This window comes from Periplaneta americana, chromosome 5, assembly GCF_040183065.1.
Source record: "Periplaneta americana isolate PAMFEO1 chromosome 5, P.americana_PAMFEO1_priV1, whole genome shotgun sequence".
Classification (NCBI taxonomy): Eukaryota; Metazoa; Arthropoda; class Insecta; order Blattodea; family Blattidae; genus Periplaneta; species Periplaneta americana.
The window spans coordinates 32,317,149-32,335,255 of record NC_091121.1 but is presented as its reverse complement, the minus strand read 5'-3'; positions in this window follow the sequence as shown (position 1 = coordinate 32,335,255).

The window sequence follows — 18,107 nt, the reverse complement described above, 5'->3', positions numbered from 1 at the left end:
TTATAGGCTGTCCAAGACTTCTTATTCAATATATTCGCAGCTACTCTCCATATCTGGAGGCCGTCTCCTCTATCAGCAATCTGAGGACGCGCCATACCATAATAATAATAATAATAATAATAATAATAATAATAACACCAATAATAATAGTAATAATAATAATTATTATTATTATTTTACCTGGCAGAGTTAAGGCGTTCTCTCCCACTCAACCGGATCTACAATTAATACAAGTGCATAATAATACATGCTTAAGTTATGGCGGCAATGAACCTCCGGATGTTCTAAAAGCCATTTGTAAGTAAGTTACATTAATTGAATGTAAGTTGAAAGCAGATTCGTCTTATGGAGAAATATTACTATCTCATCTTACATCAGAGAGGCCATTCTATTTATAATGGATTCAAAGCTAAAGCCATTAGAAAGACAAACACACTGGAATTGATAAAATGGAGTAATATTTATCCAATTACAACCCTTAATACAAATTAAATCAAGAAATAAGCGAGCAATGTCGATGGCATTATTCAAATGCAGAAACTGTCAAATGCTGACTTTATTTCTCTCACAAAATATCTCACATAGCAGTGGTCATAGTAAATCCCGAAGAGACAAAGTATATGATTATGTTTTGTGACGAGAATATTGTACGAAATGGAAATATAAAAATTGGAAATTTATCTTTTGAAGTGGTGGAAAAATTCAAATACCTGGGAGCAACAGTAATAAATATACATGATGCTCGGGAGGAAATTAAACACAGCATAAATATGGGAAATGCCAGTTATTATTCGGTTGAGAAGCTTTTATCATCTAGTCTGCTGTCAAAAAATCTGAAAGTTAGAATTTATAAAACAGTTATATTACCGGTTGTGCTTAATGGTTGTGAAACTTGCACTCTCACTTTGAGAGAGGAACACAGGTTAAGGGTGTTTGAGAATAAGGTGCTTAGGAAAATATTTGGGGCTAAGAGAGATGAAGTTACAGGGGAATGGAGAAAGTTACACAACACACAACTGTATTCTTCACCTGACCTAATTAGGAGCAGTAAATCCAGACGTTTGAGATGGGCAGGGCATGTAGCACGTATGGGCGAATCCAGAAATGGATATAGAATGTTAGTTGGGAGGCCGGAGAGAAAAAGACCTTTGGGGAGGTCAAGACGTAGATTGGAGGATAATATTAAAATGGATTTGAGGGAGGTGGGATATGATATAGAGACTGGATTAACCTTGCAAAGGATAGGGACCGATGGAGAGCTTATGTGAGGGCGGCAATGAACCTCCGGATTCCTCAAAAGCCAGTAAGTAAGTAAGTAAAAAAGTAAGCAAGCAGTGTTCATATGATGGAGTCATTTCCGCCCGCTCATAATCATTTTCTTCGGCACATTTTGCATATTTATACGAACAAATTACCAAACATTGTCGATAAATAAATATCATTACAACACAGAAGAAAGAAATCTATCCTATATTAACTTTACGCACAACAAATCTCATGACTTTAAATCAAGATCGATTTAATGAGAATTTTCCATCTGTAAGAACTACAATCATTTCACGAGACTCGGTGCTGATACCCAAGGGGTTTCGAGAACGTCTATCGTCGCGGAAGCCAATAGTCTCGCATCGATCGTTGAACACAGCTTTGATAACTGACAGGCCAGAACCTCAAAGGCCTCGCCGGGAATCTTTGAACACAGGAAGGGAAACGGATATGTTTGATCCAGAATACGTAAAGTCGCACACTTGAGTGCCCGGTCACAGAGGTGTTTGCGCCTGTTTCAATTCAGACAGATCCAAGACAATGAAATACTTCGGCTGGAGGCTACAAGTAATAGGTCAAACGCCATGTCGCCTTTTGTAGTGAAAGTAACTGCATCGTGCAATAGGCTTGAGGACAATGTAGGATTGTCGCTCGCTGTCCATTCCATTGGAAATTCAGAGTTTTGTTTTCTGTTAATGTAGATTTAACCTTTGTTATTCATACAGGCTGTAGCAAGCAAGAGATCATTTGATTGTAGAAGAGAATATCGAAGCACAGTAACACCATAATAAAAGTTGCTTGTATCTTTTGAATTATAACAGAGATCTTACCGGTACTACTCTACAGTCTGATCCCATTGGGAATGGATAATATTAATTTATTATTAAAAAGCAATTATGATAGTGGAAAGACCAGGATAACAGAGAGGGCTTGGAACTGAACGCGTTACATCAGCTGCTTGTCTATGCGGATGACGTGAATATGTTAGGAGAAAATCCACAAACGATTAGGGAAAACACGGGAATTTTACTGGAAGAAAATAAAGAGATAGGTTTGGAAGAAAAACCCTGAAAAAACAAAGTATATGATTATGACTCGTGACGGGAATATTGTACGAAATAGAAATATAAAAATTGGAAATTTATCTTTTGAAGAGGTGGAGAAGTTCAAATATCTTGGTGTAACAGTAACAAATATAAATGATACTCGGGAGGAAATTAAACACAGAATAAATGTCAAAAAATCTGAAAGTTAGAATTTATAAAACAGTTATATTACAAGTTGTTCTTTATGGTTGTGAAACTTGGACTCTCACTTTGAGAAAGGAACATAGGTTAAGGTTGTTTGAGAATAAGGTGCTTAAGAAAATATTTGGGGCTAAGAGGGATGAAGTTACAGGAGAATGGAGAAAGTTACACAGCACAGAACTGCACGCATTGTATTCTTCACCTGATATAATTAGGAACATTAAATCCAGACGTTTGAGATGGGCAGGACATGTAGCACGTATGGGCGAATCCAGAAATGCATATAGAGTGTCAGGTGGGAGGCCTGAGGGAAAAAGACCTTTGGGGAGGCCGAGACGTAGATAGGAGGGTAATATTAAAAGGGATTTTAGAGAGGTGGGTTATGATGATAGAGACTGGATTAATCTTGCTCAGGACAGGGACCGATGGCGGGCTTATGTGAGGGCGGCAATGAACCTCCGGGTTGCTTAAAAGCCATAGGCCTATATTATGATTACAAGGTGGAAGGTTCCATAATCTGAAAGGGCAAATAGAAATCGTAGATGATTAAAATGGCTACTACAAATCAACAGTGGGCAGAATGTGTTCTTTGGTATGCTAAATTTGAGTGTGTTAAAAGTGTTCAAAGGGAATTTCGACTGATATGGTGTGCGTAATGAACCTAAATACGATTTTATTATGTTGTGCTGTGCAGGAGATCGCAGGCGAAACCCAGTACGAGAAGCAGTTACTCTAGGCTTGGTCCCCAAACTCCCCAGATCTAACCCCTCCTGACTTCTTCGTTCAGGGTTTTGTTAAAGACATTGTCTATTCACAGAAACCCAGGAACATTGATGATCTGAGAGTAAAAATTACTCAAACTTTTAAAAAAATCACCCCTCTTATGTTACAACGGACAAGGGCTGAATTGCATCACCGTTATGAGTTGTGCAGGGTGCGCAATGGGGGTCATGTTGAGCTCTGTGGAATCTCCCATCTTTCAGTGTTGTATGCACAATGTTTCAACAAATAAAGTTCAGTAGTAAATGTTTTACTGTGTTTTTATTTTATCCACACCCAAACGGATCACCCTGTACTTTCGATTCTGTTTATTCAAACGGACTGAGTATCCAACGTTTCAATACTATAGATATCGGAATATGTATGATAAGAACTTTCTTCTGTTAAATATTATTAACGTACCTTGTTAACATGTTTCGACCTATTTTCTGTCATCTTCGGAACTGTTCGTTGTTGGTCTTGGCGCCTCTTGTTTCCTGTGTGGGTGCGTTGTAGTGTAGAGTCAAAGAGTGTATGTGTTTTGAAATTGAGTTGTGTGTTGAGAATATCGTTGGGGTGTGTTTTCGTGTGTTTGTATATTTCATATTGTTCTAGTGTGTTGAGTTTCTGGCTTTTTGGTTGGATGTGCAGTATTTCCATGTCTGTGTAGGTGTGGTTGGCACATCCAACCGAAAAGCCAGAAACCCATCACACTAGAACAATATGAAATATACAAACACACGAAAACACACCCCAACGATATTCTCAACACACAACTCAATTTCAAAACACATACACTCTTTGACTCTACACTTCGAACACACCCACACAGGAAACAAGAGGCGCCAACGACCAGTTCCGAAGATGACCGAAAATAGGTCGAAACATGTTAACAAGGTACGTTAATAATATTTAACACAAGAAAGTTCTTATCATACATATTCCGAAGTGAAACAGTGTTAAAAATTGTGTAATCAAAATGGATTATAGATATCGTACAAGATTTTTTAATCAAAATTTAATAACAATTAAGAATATAATTTTATTATTACTTTAATACAAAATTGCAAAAAATAATCATAGATTATTATTATTATCTCAATTTATTCATAAGGAAAAGTTAGAGAGAATTATGGAGTCTCCTGTACAGCGTCATTTTGAAGTTAGGTAAGAATGGATATGTTGTACAAAATTGCAAAAATAATCATAGATTATTATAATCTCAATTTATTCATAAGGAAAAGTTAGAGAGAATTATGGAATCTCCTGTACAGCGTCATTTTGAAGTTAGGTAAGAATGGATACGTTGTTGTCTAGTCAACTGTCCAAAGTCAGGTTTGAACCTCATAAATGACACAAATAAAGCATCACTCATGAGACAACTAAGCAAGGAGATAATGTGATAGGGTGGCGAGTTCCTTTCCCCGTACCATTGCATACATCGTTTGCTACTGCATTTCGAACTGGCGGATCAAGGTCATGTACAAACGTGCAAACCACGCACGGGTCACTGAATTGAACTGTGAATTGAAGCACTGGTAATCCCGGCTGTCACAGCTGACATTAGTTGAGATGAATGGTCCAGGATTGGGGGTAAACACAGTGGCAAATACAGCCCATTTCTTGACCTTGATCCTCTAGTTCAAAGTACGCTGAGTATATATAGCTACATATTACACTAAACAGACTTGAGATCTATAAAAACAAATTGTTATTCATCTGACACATATCGTGATAGATAATAAATATACAAATCAGCCAGAATCTCAATCAGAGGCAATCATCAACTTTATACAAATTTTAAAATTCAGAACATAATGTTACATTTATTCTGATCAAATTTCTGTATATTTTAAGGAAAAAAACTAAAATTCTTTCAATCATTTATTAACATAATACACTGCTATCTTAAACTGACTGATCATATCGGGAATTAAATCAATGACTTTCTCAAAACACGCTATGAAATGTTCTATATAAAACAATTTTTATCTCGAGAAGAAAGCAAATACGACAAAATTGTATTAAACTCTTTTGTTTAAAATACCTCAAAGAATATCTCCTGATATTAAAGACAGTACTAAAGCTTCATCCTGTATATTTAGTCATTCAGTGAAGACAATAATAGTAATATGCGTTACAAGAGCGGTATGTTGACGTTTTCATGTTCGAGGAAAAGATTGAAAAAGCGAAACGTAGTTTAGCTTTTTTAATTTCCGAGAGCATGAAAACAAACATACCGCTCGTGTATCGTACATTATTTTGTGCGAAGATCGTTTATTACATACCTTAAGGAGGAATTTCTAACTAGTTGCAATGAAATCTCCACCTTGGTTTCTGTTCAATGACGGCAACTTTGGAAAACAAATATATCTATCTTCAACATTGTTCCTATAAAATATTTTCTGTGTTTACTATGCTGCAGCAGGCCATGATATACGTCTGTCTTTTTTTTCCCCCAGTCTATGATGAGTCTGGAATCTTGTTGATTTTTTCACGGCTTCCTTAATGTTACTTGCATTACAAATGCAGTAACTTTTGTGGTGTTGTAGAGTTTACTTAATTTTTGCAAGTATTTAAAAACAATAATTAACAGTGCAATTTAGGTGAAATTGCAGTGGTAAGTTTCCAATTTATAATTATTACTATATTGAACGTCTTTAAAAATAATATGTTAAAAGCCTAAAGCAATAAAATGAATATGACGCTTAAGCGGTAAGAAGAGGGAAATTGTTATGTGTGTTACGTTGGGAATACTGAATGTGGTATTTCACACTTACCGCGTATTGGTTGTGTGCGGAAAGCAAGCAAATACGCACGATCTCGCACAAATGTACAGTATATTCATGTATGGTTCAATGATATGTGAAAGGAGTAGTCATTTTTTTTTCTTTTCTAATAACTTCAGTTTCGTCCTTTACCCGTTAATTTATCAAAGTTATCCTTACAGGTTTACATACTTTGACACATACAGGCACACTGAGGACGAAGGGCGTTTCGTTTATGAGCGAAATTCAATTACACATTTCAGGAAACAACAAAGTAAGCTACACAGAAAGGAATCTTCAAAAGAAAAGATGAAAAGGGATGCCTATCGTCCTGTTTCTGTCGTATGTAAATATGACTTCACTTACGTAGTTTCAACACGGGCATGACACAGATCCGACAAGAAGAGGGAGATTATCAAATATTATCAGAAGGGTTCAAGCTAATCCCACTTATATCTCCCTTTAGTCATGAGAGAATAATATATATTGTATGATATTGGGCGTTGAGATAAAAAAAACGGGCTATCAAAAATATTACACAAAAAATGCATTTCGTGACAGTGATTTTGCGTAATGTTTCTTCGTACTTGTGATAATTTGTTACACAACATAAATATACAAGACAGTATCAGCCTAAATTATCTAATAAATAAGGACAACATACTCAAATACACAAAATTTCTACGACTTTTTATAGACTCCAGTTTAACATGGGATAAGCACATCGAATACATATGCACAAAGCTATCAAGAGTTTTATATTTGTTAAAGAAATTAACGACTTGCGTTTCTCAAAATTATTTAAGATGTGCCTACTTTTCTTCCTTTCAGTCGATAATCCGATATCTCCTAATATTCTGGGGAAATGGAAGCAAAATTGGAAGCGTCTTGATTTTACAAAAGAAAGCCATTAGAATTTTATGTAAATCAAACTATCTGGAACATTGTCAGCCACTTTTCAGACAATCACGGATTTTAACAATCATAAATTTCTATATATATGATCTAGTACTTTATACTCGACAAAATATCAACAATTACTCATTAGTGGCCAATATACATGATCATGAAATTAGAAATAGTGAAGAATTTAATATTGCATATTGTAGATTACACAAGAGCAACACAAACCTTTTAATTATGGGGATTAAATTTTATAATAAGCTCCCCAGTCAATATTATAAATTACCAATCAATAGCTTCAAAACTAGATTTTACAATTGGTTATTAAATAATCCTTTTATTCCGTTGCTGAGTTTTTCAACACAAATTTGTATGAAATTGTATTTTAATAAATAAGTTTAATTGCAATTTAGTTTGTTTTCTTTAATTTATAAGTTTCAAATTATTTCATGTTTTCATTGTATTATTAGTTCCTTTTATTAGTGTCTCTTTAAATGTATTTATATGTTTTTTTTTTCAATGTATTCTGAAGAAGCCTAAAACTGTATGTTTAATGGCCAAATAAACTGAATTGAATATTTAGTGAGAAATTATGCATCATTTACGACATGTTTATGGAACATCAGATATACATTCAATAGTAGTATTTGTTCGCTAAGTGTTTCTAAAATGCTTGAAAGAACTTATTGATTATAATAAAAATCTTATCACCACTTATCTGAAGCTAAATGACCATGTAATTCCGTAAGTATTCACATGTACTATATTGTTACCCCAGAACAACAGTGGGATATCTTGCAAAAATCATTTTTAAATAATGAGAATAAAAATTACTATTGAGTTCAATGTGTAAACAAACTTTTCATTTAATATGAAGCTAAAATAATAATAATAATAATAATAATAATAATAATAATAATAATAATAATAATGATAATAATAATATAAATTGGAATTTTCAAGTTAAAGAAACGATAAAAAAAATCTGTTCCTCCATTCACTGTTTGAGTCGCTTAAGAAACTTCTTGCCCCACCAACTAAAACTTACCCTAGTACAAACCCTAGTAATGCCGCACTTGATTATTGTGACGTTTTGTTAAGTGACCTAAGTTATGAACTGTCAGTCAAGTTACAGCGAGCTCAGAATATGTGCGTCAGATACGTATGCAACATCCGACGATATGATCACATAACACCGTCCTTCGTAAGTATTTCGTGGCTCCGACTTAAAGAACGTAGAACTTTACACTCTTTGTCTTTATTTTTTCGAATTCTGCACACTTCAACACCAAATTACCTTTCTTCTCGTTTCTCTTATCTATACTCTAACCACGACGTAAATATCAGATCACTTATCTGTGGCGCGTTAAGTATACCTCTTCATAGAACATCTCGTTATTCATAATCTTTTACAGTATCCACCTTGCGACAATGGAATTCCCTGTCACAAAGTATTAGGGACTGCATGACAATAAACACTTCTAAAAACAGTTTAAAAGATAAACTTCTTAGCATTTCACTCCAATTATATTGACTTAAACTATCACTGTCTACATTGTTACTCCTTCCTTTAGACATGCATCCTGATAGTGCTGTATTTTCAAAATTGTCTCATAATAATCTCTTTCTATTATCTAACATTATTTGAAATATATTAACATTCTATGTATTTTAGCTTAATTCTACTACATAGTTTGTATTTCAGTGTAGTATTTTGTTGTTTAATTCGTAAATAACTCTTGTATACCGCACATGTAACTTTTATCTACGTCAAATTGTTGAATTCTTTGTAAGTTCATACATAGGTATGTATACTTTTTGCTGATTGAGTGGAAGAGAAGGCCTTACGGTCTTAACTCTGCCAGCTAAAATGAATTATTATTATCATCATAATCATCATCATTATTTGTTATTAAAACAAGAAGAAACTGACGAGCACCACTGACCCACAAAATGAAGCTAACATAAAACTTAATTTATCTCGAAACCACAGTTTGTCAAGATAACCCACTGTAGTTCCGACGAAACGATATGACGACTGAAATATACTAAATGAACAGATTCTACAGAGACTAGGCAAATATGAACCGGACATAAAGACTCTTACTTACTTACTTCTTACTGCTTTTAAGGAACCGGGAGGTTCATTGCCGCCCCCACGTAAGTACGCCATCGCTATTCTGAGCAAGATTAATCCAGTTCCTTTCATCATAACCCACCTCTCTCAAATCCATTTTAATATTGTCCTCCCATCTACGCCTTGATCTCCCCAAAGGTCTTTTCCCCTCAGGTCTCCCAACTAACACTATGAATTCCTAGATCCATCCATACGTGCTACATGCCCTGCCAATCTCAAACGTCTGGATTTAATGTTCCTAATATCAGGAGAAGAATACAATATGTGCATTTCTGCGTTTTGTAACTTTCTCCATCCCACTTAGCTACAAATATTTTCCTAAGCACCTTATTCTGGATACTGTTTTATAAATTCTAACTTTCAGCATTTTCGAGAGCAGACTAGATGATGAAAGTTTCTCAACCCAATAACGACGGGCATTTCTCATATTTATTCTGCGTTTAATTTCCTCTCGAGTGTCATTTATACCTGTTACTAAAAGGTAATTGAATTTTTCCACATTTTCAAAGGAGAAATTTCCAATTTTTATATCTACGTTCCGGTCATGAAACATAACACTAGTCAACAAATTTTAACTTTGAAAATTGTGCCGAAATGAAACATTGCTACTATCCACATATTTGCCTTGCTGAATCCAAAAATGGAACCCATTTTTCAGCAGCACCCTCAGATTTTCAGTTATTACCCTTATTACACTTCTGAAAAGTTCGATACTAACTAAGCAGTTCCACATTTTTAATATCTAATGCAGAATGCATAACAATTGTCTTTCACTATTATAGTGATGTTAGTACTAAAAATAAAGTATCCTTCATGTTATAATGATGTAAATAGCTATTTACTTTTTAAAACACTTTTTTTGTGTGTGTTTTAGTATTCTCTCTTTGTATGAAGGAGCAGTAATCACTCATCATAGATGGATCCCATCTCCCTTTATAACACTGTTCCATCTGTAAAATGTCTTGGTGGAAGTGTTCCCCTTGTTCGTCACTCACTGCACGCAAGTTTTTAGGAAAAAATCTAAATGAGAATGCAGGAAGTGAATTTTTGACAGACATCCTGTATCCAAAATTCTTATAATTTTGAAAGAGACTCTGAACTAGTTGTCATTATTTTCTTCCTTCTTGTTGCCGAGGAACCCATTCAAAACACTTTTAAATGACTCCCATGCTACACGTTCGTTTGGAGTTAATTTAAGAAAAAAATCGATCACGTATCGTTCGTTTAACCTCAGGTCCAATGAATATTCCTTCTTTTAATTTGGAGCACTCAAGCCAGGGAATATTCTTCGTAGATATTTGAAACCTTTGCCTGTTATGTCCATATCTTTCATAAAGTTCTTCATGAGCCCTAATTTAATGTGTAAAGGATGGAGATATATTTTTCGTGGGTCAACTAAAGGTTTAAATTTTACATTATGTTTCCCAGGAGTGAAATCTTCTCTTCTTGGCCATTCCTTGAATATATAGTGATGTTGAGTATCTCGGCTGTCCCAAAGGCACCGAAAAAGGCGTATTTAGTGAATCCACTCTTCATTCCATGTAAGCTTAGAAGAATTTAAGATCCCGCAAATATGCCAACAATGGTTATCATATTTTAATGACTTCAAGAATACGACGCATGTTTTCGTATGTTTCTTTCATTGTTGCACTGTATGCTACAGATATATAGGAAAGTTTATTACGATTTTGTAACAAAACGGCTTTCAGACTAATTTTAGAAGCATCTATAAATAAGCGCCACTCTTCAGTATTATGTGTAATAGCTAGTTTTAATCCGTCCATTTACATCGCTGCATGTACAAACTCCAGAATCTGTAACTATGAAAAATGGTAATAGATCCTTATTTATGTTTCTAAATACTGAAAAATTAGTATCTTTATCCATCACCTTCCATTTCTGAAGACGAGATTCTAGAAGCTCAGTCAGCTGTTTAGTTAAGTACAAATCACGTACCAGATCGTTGAGTTCCACCTAAGTTTTAAATGTGGCTTTTCTTCTCTATCTTCATCTGGAATGTAGACGTCATCCCTTGATGTAGAGGGCTGCAAATCATCAGATGACGTTATGTCAGATTTAGATTCTTCTTGCCATGTAGAAGGTGAAATGGGAACAGATAAATTTTCTCCATATACTTATATACTAAAAGCCAGGTTATGAACCGACTAAACAGGAAGTAGTTCGGAGGGCGAGAGGAAAGTGCGGGTTAGAGGGGTAGCCTGTGCAGTGATGACACGTTGAGTGTGGGGGGTGGAGAGAAGAACGAGAACGGAGCTTTTCATTGAACCTCGCGTGAAAATGTTGTCTGCTAACGAAAATCTGGCAACGGAATCACGGAGACAGTGTAGCCAGTTTATTTGCAGTACCACGTGCATTACGAGTCGCATTTCGTACCAGCGTCATTAGTTCGTGCTTTCTTAAAAACAGTAATTTTAATGACTAATATTGTGGATAGTGTTATCGAGAACTATATACAGTAGTTATTTTAAACATATCGGTGACAAACTCTGAACACGCTTTGAATCTCGCGCCACTCTGTGGCAACAGAGCTCAGAAAGAGAGCAACATAACGTTGCTTCCGGTTTAGTCGGTTCATAACCTGGCTTTTAGTATAGCTGACGGGAGATTAGGAAGCTGAATGAGTCTCTTATTTTTTTAAGAAAATCCAGAAATAACAGTCATCTTCGTGGTTCTTTTGTTCACGCCATACCATTGGTTCGGAAAGTTTTTACAACTACGCCTTTGCTTCTTCATTCATTTCATTTCACACAGAACAGTTCACACTACTAACAAAACCTCTACATCCGAACTAAACAAAATACAGACTGCTTGTCTCTGTTTTCATTACCAGGCACCCTGTAAGTCTATATTTTCTTTCAAGTATCAACAAACCATAAGTCTGATGTGTCAATTGAAGAGGGACTTGGTACATGTATACTGGGTATTGAAACATGTGTATAAATTCTATATTTATAAAGCTAAATTATTGAAATTTATTTCATGTGTATCTTGTTAAATGGGAATACGTATGCGTATGCATATATCAAAATTAAACGTATGCTCCTGTGGCTTCCACCAGTTTCCTCAAGCGGGCGGTAATGGAAGCCACAGTCTTCTGGAGGAAGTTGCGTGGGGCATTGGTGATAATGCCCCGAATTCGTGCTTCCAATTCTTTATTGTCTCTGGACGGATTGTGGCATTCCTTCCTTTCTCTGTATGGCAGCATCTCTGAACGAAAACAACGGAATTCCACACTTCATAGCGTGCAGTTCGTTCGCGAACAAACAGGTGATCGACCATCTTTGCTATTGTTGCGCGAACCGCCCCTTACGGCCACCATCTATACTACGGACGCGCAAAAGTTCAAACTCTATTTAATGATTTACATGTACACACAATTTTCATTATGGTTGCATCAATATTCAAAATTCCACAGCCAATTAATAATACCTAGGTACTTTCCGCCAGCATTGTATTTATGGCTATTCATAAAATACAACATTGTTGCAGTGCTCGGAAACCTGACGTGATGGAAAAAATCTGATTACATATTCGTAATCAGCGCATCAGACTTGGTAATAATCAGCATTCTGTTTGTCGGCACAAAAAATGCTGTTGACTAGTGTAATCATTCTTTGTTTTTTTTTTTCGGGGTTTACTTCCAAACTTATCTCCTTACTTGATTCAAGTAAAATTCCGGTGTTTTTCCTAATGGTTTTTTGGATTTTCTCTTAACATATTCATGTCATTCGCATAAAGAATCAGCTGATGTAACCCGTTGAATTACAAACCCTTTCTGTTTTCCTAATGGCATATTCTATAGCGAAGTTAAAAATTGAAGTGATAGTGCGTCTCCTTGCTTTGACCAGCAAATCGGTTTTTAATTAGCTCGGTTATTTTAGGTAACATGCTTCACTTCTACGTATTGTTTGATGCCTATGGAGTCGGGCGAATTTTGTAAAATTTTGATATCCCCTCTCATGTTCGAACATTGCACGACACAATTAAATTAAATACTGTTTTAAATTCTACTTCATTACGAACACTCTTTTTTCGGGTTCCAAAGTTACTAACATGGAGTATTACTAATGGGTCTAATGTAATAAAACGGAAGCTCTGAATTATTATAGGGAATGCTCACTGCAGCTGGGACAGTCGTACTCAGTAAACACACAGAGCTTAATCCCGACATAATACTGTTTGTTTGCATAAGCTGACTAATGGATGTGACGACAATAACGTTCACCCGATCACAGAGGGCTTTTTGAGAAACCCATTTGCGTTATAGCTACAATGACGTGACACAAGAAATGAGTTTTCTTGTAACATATTTGTGTATGAATATGCGATATGAGTAATAAATTGTGCATATTTATCCAATCACTAATTACCACTATGCAATATACAGACCTTTATAAAATGGTAACTCTTTTAATTCTTAAAAAAATTTCCTTTATATAGTGTGTAACAAAATACACTATACTGAAAGCTTAGTGGGATTTTGCTATTGGTATTGACAAGAAAACTCTAAACGTTGTGTAGTTCGAGTGTTCTTTTAATACCCAGGTTTTGTCAAAGAAGAAGATATCACCTACCAAATCTTGGGTCAGAAAGCATGAAGGTCTCTCCTGCAATGAATGGCGCGAGACCCTCAAAATGTTAGCCAATGAACGTATTCCGAATCTCAGCGCTGAGCAATCTGATGGCATCACGGTATTCCGAACTTCACCGATGGAGTCGCTGATGCTCCACCGGTGTCGCACCGGTACCATCAGCTTGCAGAGGTGGTGGCAGTCTCCATCAGCCGCCATCAGTGTATCTGATTGGTTCTTGTATAGGGCGGGAATTAGCAGACGAATAACATCGTGCACTGTTGTGTCATGGCGGTGTGTTCTGCTGTATTCTTTGTAATAAGCACAACGTAAAAACAATATGTCAATGGCTTATGAGCGAACATGTCAACGGACCAGTTATTACTACCGGTTCAAGAAATAAATTGTTTATGCTCTCTTTTCTTTGAACGAAATGGCAGTACGGATATTTCGAAAAATTTTGCTAGCGTAGCACAGACAACAACTTATACAGTCGCCATGACAGCCATCGATCCTTCCAGCAGTTTTATTCCTATTTCGCTGCAGCGTGACGTCATTGTTGTCCACCGGTCCGGTGACATTCGGAATACGCTGAATGTTTTCGCGTTCGCTGCGTGCCGGGCAGGTCCTTCGACTATAACCTCTGCTGGCATTGCCGCAGGAAGAAAGAAACACTTGCCCATGTTTTAGGGTCCTGTCCGCACGGCGAACTTCTCAGAAACTAAGGCCATCATCGTGTTATATGTATGTATGTATTTATTTACACTGCAAGTGGGCAAGCACCCGGTGGCAGTGGTATATACAATATTAACAATACACAATAAAATGATAACCAATACACAATAAAATTTACAATACACAATACAATTTTACAACACATATACAATTTTACACACAATACAATAATAATACACAATACAATTTAACACAATAATAATAAAACATAAAATAAAATACCTAATTTTACAATACAACCTACATAATTATCTATAGGTCCTACATAAGTGTCAATAGTCTTTCACTTTACTCTCATCTCATTCCCTGTAGTGGCACTATGACGCATTTCACTGACACTTTAGCACACATTTCACTGACACTCTGTAACACATTTCACTGACACTATAGAACACATTTCATTGACGCTATAAATTATCACTGATAGGAACTGTTCACTGCACTGTAAAACCATAACTTCACTGACTCACCTCGCTTCACTGATACAACAGTTCAAATAAGTCAAATAATTACATCCTTATGCATACTTATAAACAGAACTCCATTTAAACTAAACATTTCTAGTCTAAGGCCCTCTTACACGCTAGTTTTAAATAATTTACAATTCAAACCAAGGAAGTAAACTCGTCAGCCTAGATAAATACATGTCACCTTAAAAAAAATTAAATGCTGAATGTCACCTTAATTTTAATTTTCACTTTATATACAACTTTTTAAATTATTCTTGAATCTCCTTAAGGAGAGCCCTCAAAGACCGCTGCAGGTAGGTCATTCCAATCATTTATAGTTCGCTCCTTCATAGCTGAAGAACTTACGATAATTGATTTTTCAGTTTATGAAGAAGACCATGGCATTGCCATTAACGGTAGTTGCTTTGGGATCGACATAATCGCTTTTAAAGAAAATAATTCTAAAAGATACATCCTCGACCCTACTGTCAGATTTGCACATCACAAAGGTGAGCCTGAATAACTGAACGTGAAGAGGAGCATATATGAGCCTACGTTGGATTAATATAATTGTAAATACAAGCTAATTGAGATACAGGTGTTCGGATTGATGGTGGAGCACGCGGCACTATATTACTCGCATGACTGATTGCCGATTTCAAGAGAGGCATTGATGCTGCGTTATGCGATACAATCCATCTCCGACGCAGTGTTTATGCTTTAGTTCGCCTACTAGCCGCCGGCAGTCATTCGTCCAACAAGTAATACCACGTTATTTTATGGAGATTTGGAAATGTCTCGTACTATCAATTAACCCGTAAGTAGTCGCGTGGGGACCTGGTAGGCCCCCAAGGTTATGAATTTTTATTCTAATTATTTGTGTGTTTGCTACACTGCTCGGCGGTTCAGTAAAATATCGTTTTTGGAATTGTAAAGTGTTTGTCTCTATCTTCAGGCTGTTAGTTTACATTGTAGATATATTCGAAAGCATTGCGGGTTTCTCAGGCCCCCATGCGACTACTGACGTAACAGTATTATTATACCACACTGTTCTTGTTTTCTATTAGCGTTTTATAGTTAATCCGTCTATTATTGTTGGTAAAGGCAGTCAAGTGGCTAACAATAAAACGTGTAGTATTGAAGAAAAAACAGCATGTACGAGGGGTGTTCCGAAAGTAAGTTTCGTAATTTTTTAATGTGAAGATGGTACAGCAGGTGAAACAAATATTAATCATAAGAAAGATCCGGGATCAGATTTCTCGGCACCCATCTTGCAGAGACTTTTCGGTAACCCAACACATCATGGAGCATGTGATGGGTCTGAGCATGACTAATATGCAATGTGGACGCCACCTCTGATGGCGTTATGCACCTGTCCACTAACACCATGTCTTGTACTCTAGCAATGTTGTTTTCATTTGTGGATGTGGAGGGACGACCACTTCGACCTTCATCCTCCACACTCTGCCTTCCTTCACTGAACATGCAACGTCAGCGACAAACCATTTGACGAGACATGACCTCTTCACCATACAAGGTCTGTAGGCGTTCATGGATGACGGACACACTACTCCCATGTGCCCATTCATAGCGGATAATAGCACGCACTTCCATTGGCGACTATGTTGTCAGAACACGTCTGTCTGCCATCGTGATTTTTACTCGAATAAACTTGGGCACGCCGTTAAACTGCTACGCTCTCTTTCTCGGCGATCTGCGCATGCGCCATTCCGCCACCGCTGACGGAATATTCCGTCGTTGAACCAGCAACATGTGTAGTTTCTTATAGTTATTGTTTGTTTCACCTGCTGTACCATCTTCACATTAAAAAAAAATTACGAAACTTATTTTTGGAACACCCTTTCGTATTAGAAAGCTTATGGACGAAGTAGAGACAAGTGTTGATGAAAATGGAGACTCTGATCATGACGAAGTGGATCACCTGAGTAAATCAGAACATGATACACAAATACGAAAATATAATAACTTTGAGTTTGAATGACCAAAACAAATTACGAGATTCATTCAGGAAGTAAGTTTCAATTGCGTCTAGAGATGGCATGACTTGTTGGACGAGAATACGCATGTTTAGCAGTAGAGAGGGTGTATGTGGGAATAATTCAGTGCAGTTCCAGTCTTGTGACGGTAGTAGTTACAGCACAGTGCTAGGAGAAAATGGCTGCACTGATATTGTCTCCCACCAACTGCAAGATTATTGCAGTTATCCGTTTTCTGCAAGCTCAGAAGCAATCTCCAGCATAGATCCACCGCCAATTGTGCAACGTGTATGGACCCGACATTATGAGCGACAGTATGGTCAGACGATGGTGCAGCAATTCATTGAAGCCCGAACCAATATGCATGATAAAGACCGTAGTAATCGACGGTCCCTTGTGACGCCAGAACTGATGGAAAGTGTGCGGCAAGCAGTTCTGCAGAACTGCGCTTCACATTTTCGGAAATCTCTGGTTAATTCCCCCAGGTGTCCCGCTCACTCCTGCACGAAATCGTCTTCCGGTGGCTTGGTTTTCGGAAAATGTGTGCAAGATGGGTGCCAAAGCAGCTGACAGATGAACACAAAACAAAACGTCTGGCCGCAGCATTGACATTGCGGTACGCAGAGAAAGGTGACGAGTTTCCTGACAATGTTGTCACTGGGGATAAAATATGAGTATGCCACACAAGAAACAAAACAACAATCCATGCTTTGGCAGCATAGTGGTTCAACTGGGATGACCAAATTCAAGCAAACAATCTATGTCAAAAAAAAAAAAACAACATGTGCACTGTCTTCTGGGATTGACGAGTGTCCTCATGTGCTAGTTTTTACCTCGAGGGGAGATCGTTGATGCTGAACGGTATTGTCAGACATTGCGAAATCTGAGAAGTGCGATCCAGAACAAGAGACGTGGAATGCTGACAAGTGGCATTATGCTTTTGCACGACAATGCACGACCCCATTCAGCCAATGCCACATGGAATCTGTTGCTTGAGTTTGGATGGGAGATATTCAACCATCCACCCTACAGTCCCGACCTCGCGCCAAGTGACTTTCTTCTCTTCCGTCTCATGAAGCGCTTTCTGGCAGAAAAACGTTTCCATAACGACGCTGAGGTACAGACGGCAGGGACTTCATGGCTCCAGACGTTGGCAGCAGACTCCTATGGAGCATACAAACGTTGGTGCACTGGTACGATACTCGTAAATTCCTCAATAACGGTAGTGACTAGTTTGACAAGTAGCAAGTGAAT